This window comes from Sabethes cyaneus, chromosome 3, assembly GCF_943734655.1.
Source record: "Sabethes cyaneus chromosome 3, idSabCyanKW18_F2, whole genome shotgun sequence".
NCBI lineage: Eukaryota > Metazoa > Arthropoda > Insecta > Diptera > Culicidae > Sabethes > Sabethes cyaneus.
In genome coordinates this window covers 171,949,318-171,966,698 of record NC_071355.1, presented here as the reverse complement: position 1 = coordinate 171,966,698, position 17,381 = coordinate 171,949,318, and the positions used below count along the sequence as shown (strand labels likewise).

The 17,381-nt window shown below is 43.5% G+C and overlaps 1 protein-coding gene across 1 annotated transcript in view; it reads right to left on the bottom strand.

Moving 5' to 3' along the window:
• Positions 1-16,967, bottom strand: part of LOC128743255 (uncharacterized) — a 44,058-nt gene extending 27,091 nt beyond the window's left edge. The window contains exon 1 of the mRNA XM_053839800.1: positions 16,878-16,967. The gene's annotated coding sequence lies outside the window, so the exon portion shown is untranslated. The remainder of the gene's footprint in view (positions 1-16,877) is intronic.
• Between the last annotated feature and the right edge of the window lie 414 nt (positions 16,968-17,381).

The window sequence follows — 17,381 nt, the reverse complement described above, 5'->3', positions numbered from 1 at the left end:
ATTGAAACTTCCCCCCACGATAGATCGCACGCACCGGATGTTGCTATAAGGGCCGGCCAGCAGTGAACGAGGAAGTTAGGCCGTCGTTTTGAGAATCCGGTGCTAAACGACGTGATTGTTTTTGAGTGAAAAACTCTACTTTTTCTAGAGTTTTGAATGATGCATTTCCGTGTAAAGTGTGAGCCAACCTGTCAGCATGATAAGCTATCGTTGTCGGTATGTAGATGTTGGATTCAATCAGCATTTCTCACTGCAATCTAATCTAAGCGATCAGAAGGATAATGAAGCACTCCCTTGTTGTCGAAACAAATCATGATGCTAATATGCATAACAATAGCCGCCTTTGTTTTAATCGCTTCGAACAGCAGAATCAATATGTCAATTCTCCGCACAAATCCCAACAGCGGATTCGTAGGCGTCATTTACATATATCAGAATCAGGCACACAGTGCCTGTTTGGCCAATCCTTCGGTGACATCTTCACCGGCGGATGGTGCGGCCGGCGGGACAGGGAACATTTGCACTCGCTAGCACGAGATATTAATTATTCATAATCCAATGCGTTAGCTTCTGGCTGTAGTTCATGTATGCGCATAAATATGACATTCATTTTTCCATGCCATGCTCGGCTACTTGTTACTGGATGGTGTAGAGTAGAACTTGCCGATTAACTTAGTATGAACTGCCGGCACTGGCACCGGCACTCTGGCACTCGTCCAGTCCCAGCGCGTCAGTTTGAAGACGACTGGAGTAGAAAATAAAACGAGAATATGTTTTCCCGACACTGTTTCCAAATTTAATCGCCCGTCGAGCCGAGAGTTCCCGGCCCAGGACGACCGAGCACATATTTCACAATCAATTTAGATTTGCATATATTCATTTCATACGTTTGGGTTCGGTTTTGCTGCAGTTCTACTCGAACGTAACGTAAAGGGATCTGCCATCGGAGCGATAGCAATAAATCAAATCAATCATCGTTCTTGTTTGATTTCGGTAGGGTTTCAAGAGTCATAGATGGCAGCGAGCAGCGGGTGCAACACCAACCCGTGCTGCACTTGAAGAAGACAATAACAAACAGTGAAGTCAATTTTACGAGCGTTGCATTTCGAAATACTTTCCCGCCATTCTTGACTGCTGAACCAACCGACAGAGTAGGAAATATTACGCTTCAATGAGATGATACGACTCTTTCTCGCCCGCTTTTGTTCGGCGTGGCAACACTGAAAATTATGGCGGCCGATGGTTACGAAATTTTACGAGTCTAAATCAAACCTCGCCGCCTGTGTTGGCCCCTCCGGCCGACCGACCGCCCACCACCGCACCGGGTGGAGGGAGTTAGCGAACGGCGCAGGGAATCACGCTTGGATGAGTCTTGGTAAAACAGTAATAATTCACCGGCGGGAGCTCCGGCGACAACAAAAAGTGCTGCCGGTTCTCGGTGCTTTATGGCGGGTAACTGACATCCGGGTAGGTGCATCTATGGGAGAAATTCTCATTGAATAGTGCTCTTTTATTGCATTATTCAAAAACCGGCGAATAACGGCATTAAGCGTAGTGTTTGTAGCAATCGGCCATTATTCGCAGCTCTTGCGAAAAATTGTTTTCTATTTTGCTGGAGATTTGCGGCGACCGGTGAACCCTAAAACGTTAGCACTCGTAGACTATCATTCGATATTTTTCTGTTCACGGGCAAAAGAGCCGAAAATCTCTCCGATTGCAGCATCCGGGCATGTGCAAACATCGAGCTGAAATTTCACAGTAGAATGCCCAAGTGCCCGGCGTGGGTGCCGAAAAGGAGCACGTCCTTTTCGAGGGCATTCGTGAACATATGGCATATAAAATGCAGTTTAGTTTCCTTTTTTTAAATTTTCGTTTCCCATCGAGGCGCACCACCATGGGAAAGAGGATCCTTCCAAAGTGGCAAGGCAAGTGCGAAGCAGAGAACAAGTAAAAAATTCTCACACTTTTATTGAATTTCAGCAAGGCTATTTCGAGTAGAGCAGCAGGTTTTCGCTGCCAGCCAACATGTCAGCCCTTCGTGTTTCTCAGAGGTTTTCGGTTTCCTCTGTTTTGCAATGTTTGATGCGTCGCTCTGTTTTTTCCTACTCCTACCGTGCCACCCTGCGGAAGGTTTTATGTGGGTATGTAGGTATACCTACAACTGCAGTTGTACAGGCACATGCTATGGGTGCACTCGGCCGAAAACTGGAGTACGTCATTTTTTCTCAAGTGGAAGGAAGCTCTAACAGGTAAGTGGCTTACTTCTGCTGCATTACGACTCACAGGAAAAGCACATATTTGAATACCGTTCTTCCGGCAGAGAAAGATGTCGACCTATCGCCGTCTCCGGAAGCCGAAGATTTATCGTGTAATCATCCATAGTGAAGCCGAAGCCCATTTATGGCTTCCCTAATGCCCTTTTCTCTTGCCAGTGAGATTCATCTGGTATATTAAGAACTAGGTTAGGTTTCTTTTTAAATTTATGGTAAAAAACTTTTGTTTTCTTTTTTCAATAATTATAAGAACAATGCACGGTTTTATTATCAATCCTGCATTCCGGCTAATGAGCAACATCACTGCGTTGCTGGCAATTTCCTGCTGTTTACACCTATCTGTCAAAACAAAAACACCTCGCCATGGAGCCGCACACGGCCACTCATATTGACCGATCACCGCTGCTGCTGTTGCTGCTAGTTGGCATCATCAACGTCATCATCATCATCACCATCACCATGATGCCATTATTAATTTCGACCACCATCGGTTCTCAACCTGTAGGCATCGCGGGTCGATAACACCAACCCACCCAGCTTAGGTTATGAATTGTACATTCTCTAACAGCTCAATCCGAGATTGAGCCCTCTAGCTGGGTTCTTGCACACTTTTCCCCACTGCTCACGGGCTCACTCCTTTTCCATCCATATATAACAATCCGTCACGCGGCAGCAGCTGAAACCGTGCCGTGACTGAAATTTCGATCGGATCATAATCACCAAGCACTTCTTCCTTCCTTCGCGGTATGCTTGCCGTACCGTTTCGGTTCGTTTCCCACGTCAGAGTTAGAATGTAAATATTGTAGTAAATGAAATTTATTTTTCCCCATCATAATCATACGCATACACACCGACGGACCGACCAACCGGCCGAGCACGGACAAAGGGTGTTCCTGTTCTGTGGCGGAGATGGCGTCGTTGGTCATGATTACGCGTTCCGGGCTATAATCCCCGGCTCTCAGATTAGACCTTTTTCCCGGTAACGGTTCGTTGGATTGGCATAGTTCTCACTATCGGTGCGTTTAATTACGCAACTGTGTGCCACACGAAATACGGGTCCTTCCAATCACAGGTTCTCACCGACGGGGTTAGACGGTGACAGCCAGAATCTGCCGACGCAATCAAGCAAGCAAAGCACGCTCGACCGGATCAGATCAGGCAACAGGCTCACAGCTGAGTTGTGAGATTTTTACGATTAGGGTCGTCGATGGGAAATCAATCTCCGCCACAAACTCGCGTTCAGTTTATGAATGGATCCCATTGACGGTGTCGATAATCAAGCCGTAGTCGTGTTTTTCCTAGTCATTAAAGAGCACCCGTTGTCAATCGGATTTGATTCAAATGGATGGATGCCAGAGTGTAAGAGTGAGATAGCACGTACACAAACAGAGGGCCTATAAATATGCTTATCGCTGTGGTGTTATCATCAATCATCATTCAGAGCTGTAAATTTGAACGGTCAATGAAAGAAAAGAGTGCACGCATAGCACGGATCGGGTGCTGTTCGAGAATGTTAGACGTCTGGAACATTGACGATCAAATCAAAGTTGGTTGATTACTCTAGCGTCCACAATAAATGGGGTTATTCGTCTGTGGCTGCTGCTGGTGGAATGCCCTAATCGAAAATCGAAAAAAACATCAGGATTAAGCCATCTCAGTGTCAGGGGAAATTGTTTGTACGATATGATTTTATGCGTAAAAGTTCGGTGATGGGTTTTCGAGTGCATACTAACTTTTATGACTGCTTTTTATTGGTTGATATGTTCAAAATGATATAAAACACTTCTTTTTCGTACAGGTCGTAAGGTTCGTAAGGTCGTTATAATGTAAATAAATATCCAATTTTTCGTTACATAATTTATTTCATCTTTACCAATGCCATTTGCATCAATATACATCCTAAAAGTTTTTGTGTAAATGAAAAACATGAGATTACTTCAGTGGAAGAAATCATATTAGCGCGGAAGGAGCAATACGAGTTGAGGGAAGCTTAGAAGACTATCCGCATGAGAAAGAGACCTTTTCGAACGCAAATAGCTTTAATCGAACTTATTATGGAAGCAGCCAAAAAGGCACTGAAGATTGTAATAAATTAAATCGGCTAGTGGGTGCGTCCATCGAGTATCTCAAGACAACCCGAAGTATGCTTTAAGTGCCAAGAGCTTCGGAAAAAGCCCCCGAAGTGCCTAATTTGTCCTGACGAGAAAGGCGATAGCCACATGATGGGAGGCCCAAGACCTCCGGCCTCTGCACAACCGGCGGCTGCCACCAAACCAAAATAAACTTCAATCACTATGACATAGTACGACAACTCGTTTTGCAGTTTGCGCTGGAAGCGACGAGTGATATAGCTTTCATCCAGTGTTGCGAAACCCACACTCGTGTCGTTTAATTTTCTCGCACACGCGTACTCATTCTAACGAACCGGCATAAGCATCCCTTTAAAACTCCCGCTCTTATTTCTTCATGCACTGCAACGAGTGTTAGCGAGTATGTGTTTAGCTAACAGCTACAGTTGTCGCTCGTCGTTCGTCATTGCAGCCCGATCTGTTGTTGCCGATTACACGCGAGGGCTCGCGCTCCAGCCCATGAGTGGAATCGAGGGTGAAGAAGAAGAAGAAGAAGAAGAAGAAGAAGAAAAAGCAATGCAAAATTTGTATCCCAGTGCGCCACCAGCCTCACGGGCAGTTGATTCCCCACGAGTTTTTTGCCTCGGGAATAAGCTATGCAGGAAGACGATGTGAGGATGTGCGTTCGCGAGTGTGTGGGTAGCAAAATGTCTGCACACAGCACCGGCGGCTGTTTCTTTTACGCCTGCGTGTTGTGCGGCGTAAGCGTTGAATGATATGTTTCTCATACTCTTTCGCGTGAGAGTAGGCATGATTGACTTCTCGCTCGATTCGCAACATTGATCTTTCATCTCGCAGTCATATCTAGGGATGCTATACCGGTTTTACCGAAACCGGTTTTACCGGTATTACCGGGCTATTTTCCAATACCGAATTACCGGTTTTTCCGCGATCAAAAACCGGTATTTTCGGTATTTTTTTGCATCATCAAATAATAACTCACTAAGCCTGAATCGCTGGTAAAACTTTTGAAGCATAGAGTAAACTTAATTTCACGATTGAACCAGAGTGCCTCGTGTTTTTCAAGCAGCCGTCTCCATTCAACTCATTCCACTCCATGGGCTACTCGTCGCCAATTTTCCATTTGTCTCAGAAGTCGCAAATTTGATCGAGCCATTTTACACGTTGAGCCCCTCTGTTCCTGGTGCCGATGGGGTCGTTGAAGAGAACTGTCTTCCGGCATCTTCGACGTGTCCATCCCACCGTAGCCTACCGACTTACGTCAGCTGTACGATGACTTTACGAACTACGAACTCTAAAACTACTCTCGGAACACCTACCGGAACAGGTACCGCACAACTGGTGTTCGAGTTACTGTATCGGTAGAATTTCAGAGAAAGCTCGTATATTTAAATTTATTCGTTTTACAATTAACCGCACTATTCGGGATGACTTTGTAGTATTCTTCAAGGCTTCAAGGATGTTTTGAAAACAAAATTCTGCAAGGTGTTATTATTTTAAGTCAATGGAATAAATTCAGCAACCGAGTAGGCAGAGGAACCAAATCAACTGAACTTCCAGTTATAATTTATCATAAATGTCAGTATTCAGTAAACTCTTGAACAAGGGTTTTCCTAGTTACATTTCTAATTTACCACTAGGAATTGTTCTTTCTTTCTCTGTGGACACCGAATGAAGATTCTCTGCCTCCGGAAGATTTTCATTAAAATTTGTTCTCGTTTAAAAGATGGCACGGTAAATACTCTTCGCATTGTTAAATATTATTATTTTATTGAACTAGCTCAATTAAAAAAATTGAGTACCATTAATTGTGGAAAGATTCTCTTCAAATCATAGAATTTTTAAATGCAGTTTTCAAATGTTAATTTTTACCGGTTTTACCGGTATTGCATTTATCAATACCGAAAAACCGGTTTTCAAAATACCCCCCGGTATTGGCATCTCTACATATCGAATCCCATCTAGGGATGGCTACGGGACAACTGACAATAGGCGAAAATGGTGGCAGAATAGATGGTGGGAAGACATCCTCTTCAAGAAGCAGTCTATTGTGCAAAGAAAGCTTCATGATCGCCAAAGTTAATGGTGTCTTCATCGGTAGTTGTTATGCACCTTTTGGGATGGACTTTGAATCGATGTGTTTGCGAGAAATATACTCAAAGTGACCATCAAACGATTCTGTAACGTATCGGCAACGAGACGCAGATAGAACCACCTTGAAGGCAGAAAAACAAGCAGAGGTTCCAAACTGTGAATTTCAACAGGGACGTACTCGTCGAAGAGGTTGAACTGGACCGTATTTCCTCGAACCTAGGCGCGGCAGGGTTAAGATAAAGAAACCGAGAAATAGACCAACCTCGAGTTTTTAGTCTTGACCTTGAAATGCGGTCAAACATATTTTATTAATATTTTTTGAAACGACGGTTCTACAAGTGATGAAGGGATGGTAGGGGAAAGTAATGAAAATTTTTTGGAAAATGGAGGGAAAAGAGTGGAAAGGTAAGGGGGGGGAATACGTAGCTACGCTTAACAAGTCGTCGTTGTGACTCCTACCTTTCGTCCAATACTGGAAGGTGCATGACCCGCATCACTGTACAAAATCGATGACAGTCAACTCTCCTGATGTTTTTCGAGTAAATTGGTACTATTCGAGGTCATTCCCCTGTCTTTGAATTAGTTTTAATCGCTCTAATTAGGTTTTACTATGTATTTACTGGTGAATTGGGCAAAATGGACTATTCTTGCATTTCGCACAGTATAGAATAGATGGAATTTGATTCTTCTGATATTTTGGAAAAATTTGGAAGCTATTTGAGTTCGTTTCACGGGCGGCAAATAAGTTTTTATACTGTTTAATTAGCTTTTAACATGATTTTTGGGTAAAATAGGGCAAAATGGACCCCTTCCCGAAGTCTGTGCAGGATGAAACCATCACCAATCGATTTTCTGCATTTTTTATATAAGAATAGGTATCTTGTAAGATTCCAAACCAGCGGTTTCTAATGCTTGGGATTACGAGCTCGTTTTTGTCCATTGTGCAACGCCCTGCCATTGACAACGAAGAAAAGCTAGAGTTACCAACGAGAAGCTGATCGGTCTGGCGAATTGTTTGAAGGGTTTGAAAGTAGCAAATCTGGAGAATACGGATATGTTTAGGACCACATTGCAGAAATGCATCGACGAAGGTAAATTAGTGTCGAAACTAGTGTCTAAATCGAGAAAAAACCCCGGAGATCCCTCAGCGTATAGGCCTACATTCCAGTTGGCAAGCTGTTAGAGAGAGTAAATAGGATTATTTACCAAGTTCACGCAGAGTGAGAAGAGCCTGTCAGCGTATACGCAGCGCCTTCTGCTTTTCCCATGGAAAACATAAGTGAAACAAATCAAAACAACCAAGATGGAGTGTAATATGATTGGCACAAGTTTGACATTTCATGCTCGTCTAATATAATAAACTAGTTGAGTGCCCGATCTTACTCGGGGTCCCTTTGTCTCTTAGCCACTTGCACATCTGTTATCATAATGGAAATGACACATTCCAGCGTTACGGGACATTATCCCTAATATGCAGATCTGTTCCTGTTTCATTAAATCCCTGGCATTCTAGTAGAAAATGAAGTACCTTTTTAACAACTGTTTTACAAGGTATTTGCCAAAAATTTGGTGAAACCGGAGGCGATTTACAGGGTAACAATGGGTGCTAATTGTGTCCCGTAACGCTGGAATGTGTCAAATTCCCTTAATTCAAAAAACAAAATCCTGGTTTCGTCATTTGTAAACTCTTCCCCTTGTCAACTTACCCCCCTTTTGCCGAGCCTCCAGTGCTGATTCCCTTATGTTAAGGAACCTGTATGCCAAGTTTGGCGGAGAACGGTCTCGATGTTCCGAAGTTATGGCGGACCATACGTATACTTACGTTCACTTCGATAAAACATGACCCAACCCCTTCCTTACGTAACTGTTATGCAGCTTGTTCTCAAGCCCTTAACCAGTTGTTACATAACAAAAATTTTTGTTGGGTAAAAAATCCACAAATTTGGGTGAGAAACAAATTTCATTTTCATAGAACTGCTTATATGTACATATTATAAGCCCGTTTTGGAATCAAATTCCAATCATACAACAGTTAGTCAAAACCAATCTCTGCAGTCCAATCCATACTCCGATAGTTGGGAGGGAGCTATTTTACCCTGTCAAAGACCCTCAACCAGTGTGTATTTTCAGCTTTTGTTGTTGTTGTCGGGAGCCTCCATCTAAAGTGAATAAATGTAAATTATAAATTGAAACTTCCTGTAGTTCCCGGGCGCTGCTTGGTTTCGCTGTTCGTTTCTTTGCTGCCCGGTCCTATCTATCCACTGGTCGTCGCTGGTGCATAATAGGACAATAGTCGCCGGGCGAAAGGGTCATTATACGCGATCGCTTTGTGTCGTTGAACGGGTCGCTTCGTATCGGTATCGCTATGATATCTGACTGGCCACCCGAAATGCGTTACCCGGGCGAGTTGTGCTTGCGATGATTTTCGGTATTTGATCGGACCAGGTGATCGCACCATCGCACCGATGAAATACCACCCGGGAATCGTCTTAAGAAAGAAAACATGCGGACAGAGGGCAGGACCGCAAACAGGGGAGGAAACGAATTACCGATGATGACCGCGAAGAAGGTAAGGGATAGATTCGAGATGAAAATGATGGTAATTATCCTTCGGATCGGACTTTGCCGAATGATCTGGCTAGGGCTTTGTCTGAGCTGTAGCAGAGCGAGCGGTCAGACAGTCATTTGCCGAAAGGAATGCGGAATGACCCAGCGATTCTCCGCTGAACTTCTGATTTAATGGATCTTAGATCGATTGTTTTACGATGTTTGGATGTGGCCTACCGCTCAGTAAAACGCGCACTAATTGGTGGGTTAGTCTGACGATTATTCAATCCACATTATATAACTGGTTTGTTGTTTGTGTCCTGATTGGTAAAAATATGGTGATAATCCCTTTTAGAAAAAAAAAGTGAAAAATGTTCCCATTCCGGGTGACCAACTGAAAAGAATCATTATTCTTACATTTACTGCAGTACTCGTGTGGCCAGCGTTGGCCGAGATAAAGCAAATTTTCACCGCAAAGCCCATCCGATTGCCATTCAACCGCCGCCGCCGCTAGATGGGCGAACGCAATGGATGCGGGCTTCGCTTCGCATTAGAAAGGTTTCACATCCGTCCGCAATCCTCGGCTCGTGAAGTGTCACAATGCGCTATTATTTATGACCGTTCGGTTCACAAGTTCCAATTCGATGGTGCACCGGATTTCTGTCAGGTACCACCGCCGCGCCGCGCCGCGCCGTTTGGTCGGTGTCGGAATTGGTGGCCAAAAACAGTTAAGGTGAGTTGTAATTTATAGCTTCGAAAAATTGCTGACGGCTGTGCGGACTCCGAACTGATATATTTTTTATTGTGATTTTATTGTGCTGTACCCTTTCATCAAATTTGTTTAAGTTGATTTTCAAATGAACGGATTGGAAGTCACACAATCATAACTTTCAAAGAAAACGTCGAGTTTGTTGACGTTAAAATATTTGCACTGCTACTACCTACTCAGCACCCCGCACTTGTTGATGTGCGGAAATAGAAAAAGCCAACCTAATGTGATTCATTATCTTTCCGTAGTCAGCAAAAAGCAGACTTGAGTGTTCTAGCCGGGTAACGTTCAACCTGAAAATAGTCAACTCCAGTCTGGGTTGTGTCTTGTGGCGACACAGCTGGAATACAAAAAAAAAGAACTTTTCCAAAGGGCATAACAGAACCGTTTTAACTGCCCTATCAAGTTGGACGATCCGGTTCGGGACGAATGTTTTATAATCCTCTGTGCTAAGCGGATTACGCCCGCAGCAAACTCTACATCCGGGCGCTCCTCTCGTACACATTCACTCACTCACTCGCTGGCGTATGGAACAATAGCATTTTCTCTGCGTGGATCGACGTGTGCGGCAGCATCCTGTCGCCGGTCTTCATCAATTATCTCGATCATCATTATTGCCACCTTCTACGTCGTTGCAGGAACGGAACTGCTCCTCTCCCTTCTGCTTGTAGTCATACACCCCGTTCATCGAGCGTATCCATCAGGATCAACGAACCACCCGACGGACGGCTGAATGGCTGGATCATTTGTCATTTGCTTGGGAATTGAAAATTAAACGCTGTAAAACCTATGGCTCTGTCTGTCTACGACGCAGTCGGATGGATTCACAAACAGATGCGACAAGAAATGCTTTATGAATGCCAATTTGTTGGCAATAGCACTGTTTGCTACACCACAGCACAGCACAGCCACTTCTGGGTGTAAAAATGTAGAATAATATTTTCAAAAAGCTAGAACATTTATTTCGGTGAAGCTTTGCCAATCGCTTCCATGTGTCGAAGCTGGCAATCCTCCTGCTCGTTAAGGCATAGGAAAGCTCTGCTGTAATTTTATTGATGATGGCCCCCATACTACAGGATTGCAAACATTGCATCAGAAGGAACTGTGGTTTGTGCACTGAAGCATGTACACACCACCACATCCAGCTCTAGATCCAGAGTGCACCGCAACTAGTTCGATTATTGTTCACTTTATCCTGTTCTTTTTAAACCACACTCCTCCTTCCGGTCGCACCCTGAGCTGGCTACCACGGACCCGGCAGCCAATGAAGCGAAAGCAGAAGCGTTCGAAGTTGACAATGGTTTATTTTCCGATTCAATCATAATTTTACACACCCTCCTCCGAGTAAAGGATTATGTTTCCTTTTGCTGCTATACTGCCGCCAGTCGTTAGTTTCGGGTGCTGGCTGATGCAACCCGGCCGGGGGAGAACAACGCGAGGTTGGCTGGTAAGATCCAGCCAACAACAAATCATGATTTCAATTTCCGTTCTTTTTTTCCTTTCATTCCAACCCATTTTCTCAGAACAAAATACTGTCTGTCGTCCTGCGTCTCTCGCATGACAAGCCCATCATCACACGACCAATGTTTGACAAAGTAAAAGGTATGTACATCAGTGGGTGGTGGAAGCACCCTAGCCGTATCCGTTTCCGCTATAACGTGCAGTCATGTACGAAACGAACTTCGGATCCGAGCTTATCCCCACCCAGCTGGAGAAAGCGAGCGAGGGGGGATCAAAGCTGTCAAAAACAATATGGGTCGTTAGACTTTTCGACCGTTCGATGACAAATAAACCCTATCGAAATTTGGCACCGGTTTCAATCGGGAAGAAACTTCGCTGGAAGTGACAAATTGAACATCTTTATTGAGTTTACCAGATTTGAAGTATTAGGCCTATCGGCAATCTCAAATTACTCCAGTCACTCCCATGCCGAATTTAAAATGTACACTTTAGTTTCAAACCCCATTTCACGTTCTTGTGTTAACAGCAAAAAAGACGCTGCAATAAGAAACCAAGACTTTTCGGGTTGGCGCTAAGAGGCGCTTTTTATTTCCTTCGGCTGTACTGCGAGAAAATGGGCTACGTAGCAGCAGCACACGGATGACAACCGGAAATGGAATTTCCTCGTTGACGTCGTCAAATGAGACAACGTTGTCAACGTGCGGTTCGTTTCACGACCGCTGACGGGCTCGGCAGGCAGCGGGCTATCGGCGCGGCGGCCGGGGCTACCCCCTAAGTGAGGTGATTACTTTAACAGTGCATTTTCAGCAAAAAGCCAAAAGCAAAAAGCAAAGCTTCTGTTTTGACCCTTTTGTGATTCGTCGAGTGTGGTGGCAGAATGGCGGGTTTTGCTTTTTCCGTGACCGGTACGCGGACGCGGGATGTTTTTGTTTGCTGTTGTTAGAACCCAAACCTAAGCGTATTTTATTCCACAGGGTGCTGTAAATTGGCGCTGACGGATGTGTTGCTGTGGCGCGCGTGACATTAATTGTTGGGGGTTTTCATCAAATTTAGCTTTCGAGTGGTTTTGTGCTGGCACGGTCGGGACCTGCGAGTCCGGTTGCAGCGAAGGATAGAAGCGAGGCAAAGGCGTATCACGGAAATTGCCCATAACATTTTGATTCTAATCCTAAATGGCTTTAGTTTATGAATACTTTGTCGAAAGCCTCACGTTTCAAAAAAAAACTTTAATAATTCTTTGCCAAAGTATAAAATTTCTGAATTTCTGAAACAAAAAAAATTCTTGTAAAATAGTTTAGTAAACTCTTCTACCTTGAATAACGGACGGCAGTAATTTAGTTAGTAAAACATTCGGGTACTAACCGAAAGAGCGTGGGAGCGAGCCCAATCGAAATTTCCCAGTTCATTCAATTAATAATCCTTCGCATCAGACACTTCCCCGCTTACCAAAAAAGAATTTCCTACAGGCTTTCCGTAGTGCGATAGAACTTTAAAATCAAGCGAATAAAGTTGTACTTTACAACCAAGTGACTGAAATCCTTGTTCTATATGTATTGAAATTCTCTATGCTCTTTTTGCGCGATGATTTCACTAAAAGTTTTCACTTAGACTTTCAAGCCTTCAGAAAGCGATGAAAAATATACCTAAAACACGTAGAAAAACAACCAAGAAACGATAACAAGACAGCGACAAAATGTCGAAAATGTGATGAAAATCTGATAGAACAGTGATAAAAAGATGGCGAAATGATGGTAAGGGACGGCAAAAATACGATGAAAATAACATGAAAATACGATTCAAAGACGACGAAAAGACGCCAAAACTGCGAAAAAAACAGCAAAAGACAGAAAGAGATATTTAAAAGCGTAAGACATTCAAAATCCGTACTGCCTACGAACCTTGTACTTCTGCCTAGCTCGATCTGTGTTGGAAACAACAGCTTTCGTTTAGAGTCCGTTCCGCAGCACTTCCCAAGTAACAATTTGGGTTTTATTACACACTTATGATGGTATTTAAGACCAAAAATGGTCATGAAGACCACCACAAGAGTACAATAAAACTCACATTGTTGCTTGGGTTGGATCCACAGAAGCGAAGAAGTCCAATCGAAATTCATTAGATATGCCATCAGACTCCTCCCTTGGCGAAATCATACAGACTTCTGGGAATGGACACCTTCCAAGAGTGATAAAATATACAAAGGACAACTTTTGTCGGCAAATTATTGCTGGGGAAATCGACGCGCCGTACATTCTCACCAGAATAAATAGGGTCTTTTTCTAACTCCCGTCGTAATAAGTAAAGCCAGTCTAATTTTCATCATTTGCTGGGTGGATTTAATGAATACTCCAAAAGTTCTTGTGCTGATTTGACTAAAACACACTTACCTTCCGATCCGTGAACTTTGAAATCACTGAAAAGCGACTATTAAAGCATATTATTGAAATTACGCAACTGACTTTATTTCTAAAATTCGTCGTACCGTTTTAAAATCCGTCCATCAAAATTTTTCATCGTTCGAACTAAAAATCACAACAATGTTTACGAAGCTAACGCGCATGTATTTGTGTAGGACGGCATGACAAATGTTATTCTACAAAATTTCTGCAGGTCAGGCAAGTTTTTCTGGCTGTAGAATAATGACAATGCCTTGCGTGAGTTATTTTCATTTATGAATGACGGAAATTAAAACGATTAGTCGACATTGTCTTCTTCGTCGCACGAAAAAATGTAGGAAATTTGGCTGGTAGGACTTCTTTAATGATAAAAAGCATTTAAATAGATCTCAGCTCACTTTGATTGATCGCGTATGATAGACAACAAACTAAAATATTAGGGAATAACTAGTTTTGCATTGTGTGTCATATAAATGCTGATATTTTTAAAAATTTGTGTTGGGAATAGGCAATTACGACGATGTAGCAACATACCCTATAAATGCTGTACCACGACTCCTTCGACGCCGGAATTTTACGAGGCTTCAGCAATACAGAACAAACTACGTACAAAATGAGCCCATTAGATCTATGTATTCATTATTTAACCAGTGTTACCATTTATTTGACTTCAATGTTAGTTGTAATGTTTTTCACGACCGTGTTACCAATTTTTATGTAATATCCAAGTTTATAAGTGTTCAAGTAGACTGTCTGTCCGATGAATGTATGCGAAATAAAAACAAAAACATAAAAACTAGAGGTAGTGATTAAAACCGCAATAAAGCTTTTATAAAATTCAAACAAAACCAAGCGGCTTTAGAATTGTTATTTGGGTAAAGCAACTATTGAAATGAAATTTTTGTTACGCTAAGTTTCATCTCGTATACTAGCGAAGGATGAAATGTCAAAACAAATATTCCGATGAAATTCAAATCCTCCATCGTGTGCCAATTTTTACAGCGCCCATTAACGTTCCAAATGGCCAATCGAACGCAAAATCATCGCAACACACAACGCGTACCAAGGCACCGCATCGCATCGCGGTCCGAGTCATTAAATCGCAATTTGGTACACAAATTACACCGAACGAGCTGAGCTGAACGCACACTTATCGTGGTTCACCTTTACTGCTTCGGATTGGAGCTCCATAGTTTTGCTCCAAATGATGAACGTGGCCACCACAAGGACGCCCCCGAAAGGTCCGGCGGATTGAGCTCAGCGGCCTGAGCCCTAAAGAAACACGGAAAAGAAGGTGAAAAATGCTCTCCATCTGGTAGCTGGCGCTGGCGGAAAGGTCGAGGCAAGCCTAATTATCAGCCTTTTTGCCGGGTTCTATGGATTTCTCAAAAATCTAGCTCGCCTCCTCCGTGATCGGAATTCTAGCTCATCCGATCAAAGGCAGCTAGCCGTGAGGTTGTGTGCGTCAGTACTGGCGATTTTCACTTCTTCACCACTAAGCTCGAAAATCTCCGGAGATCAATTATTCGAGAAAAAAAATAGAGGAAAACAAAGGTAATTATTAAAAAATTCCTTTGCTGGTTGTTTCTTCGGCCGAAGAGGTCGACGCCGAGATTGAACTTCAATCTCGAATGCTGTCCGGTTAGATGGAAATCTACTTTAAGATAAAAATAGTGTCTATACGTTTTTTTTTTGTTTCTTCGATTGTATCTCGTCTTAGGTTTTGTTTTTGGTTCGAACAAGGAGAATTGTCTCGGAAATTAGACCGAAAGCTTGGGCTCACCGAGCGAAGCACAAGCAAGCGAGATGACGTTCACTTGGTTGGCCGTTTTACCGGCTAATTGGCTTCAAATTGCGGTAATTTCTTATTAATTGGTTATGTCTGGCAACGAAAGTGAGTCCCAAATGTTGCAGGTAGTGGTTGTCTTGTTTTGAAAAGGTAAAAAAACGCGTTACCGGTGATTTCGCATCCTGCTGGGTGGGCGCCTTTTAGAGAATGACTTTCGATTCCAGCAACGATTACTGATGGTAATTAGGCTAGTGCCCATGGAAGAATGGGCAGTAGCTAAATGGTAATTGTACTGTCGACGGGAGCTTTTAGGAAACGATTATTTATCGTGGTCGTTCACCGCATTTAGTGTGATGAACCAGGATAACTTGTTCAGTAACAGAGCCACTGACCCCCAGAACAGAACCGTTGATATTTTTTCGTTCCCATAGTCCTGAAACTTCACATCTGGCCGAAGCAATGAAAATCTTCCAGAAGCCAAACAAAACGAACGAACGAAAAATAACCGGAGCATCTTTCCCCACCGCAGACTCCAGCCTTGTGTGCTGGACTGCACAGCACTCAATTGAGTCTTAAAACTCTTGCTTTTTTGTTTGTTCTTTATTTACTCCCGTCAACACCGCTTTGCCAGCGGCAAAATAACAGATCCCATTCCGAAGGCCTCTGATTAAGCCCTTCGGAGCAAGCGGACGGTGGCGATCGATCGTCCTCCTCGAGCGGTGCCTCATTCTCCACGCTTTAATGAGCCGCGTTAGCAGCAAGCTACCAGTAGCAATGGCTTTTTCGATTCGCACGCGAAAGAAGTAAAACTTACCCGCGAGCGACTACTGCTCGGTACCGGATGGATGGCAACCCTGCTGCTGGTAGCGGATTTAGAACAAGTTCTCAATCAAGAAATTCCAAGCTAAGAAGCAAGCGATGACTCGTGTGCACGTACGCCTTGTACGGCGCGAAGACGGCGCAGAGGCATTGGATGTAACGCGGAGGAGATAGAGCGTAACATCCGGAGATTATGAACAGTAGTTGCGTTTCTTGTGCGGATATAACGAAGAAGAGGGTCTAGGTTCAGAGTTTTGATAGCAGCGACAACGAACGAGAAGAGCTAGAGAGAAGGTGGAAACAATGCTTGGTGCAGTGATTCAGGGTTCTGGATGCTAGTTGGAATAAATTATGTATCCATAAATTACACAAACGAATAAATTTTCAACCAAGCGAAAGACCCTCCCATAGCTGTACAAATCAAAATTCTTTCCTCCGTTGCTTGGTGAGGATTTCCTAGAAAGATTATCTAGCTGTGTTACCTGTTCCGATTGACTATACCGTTGTTTTGCTTTACAAGTGGATGATGTGATTGTGTAATTTTCAAACGAAGAAGCCCATCCCACTCACACGACGGACTCATCGATGCTGTCAACTTGTTAAACCAATCAGCTAAACAATTCCCATCTGATTACTCACCTTCGTAGGTTGTATCAATTAACACTTCAAGCTTCCACGAAGGACGTAAGAAAGGGGGCGAACGATAAAGTCACCCGTTCACGGCTCACTGCCCGCTGATTGTTTGTACACTTAATCCGAGAGGTTATCTTAATTCCGTGATGCTGCAGCTTCACCACTACTGTCGTTTCGCGTAGCTCCGGGAGTAATCGGCGAAACAATTTGTTCATTAAATCATTTCATGACGGCTGCTGCATTCACAGCGCTGTCCGGTTTCGAGCCAAGGAAGCTAAACAAAAACACACAAAAAGCACGTTTCCCTGTGCTCGGCCGTTCGGTTTGGTTTGATTGGGTTTCGCTCAATTTGAAGCATGCAATTCACGCTTTGATTACACTTCGCCAGTAAAAAAAATGAGAGTACCTTGGTTGCAATTTTTTCACCTGCCCACTTCGTCAAAGCCGATTATATTCGGTACATTTATCTCGCTCGCCTTTTAATAGCCAAACTTTTCGTTTTTATCTGAC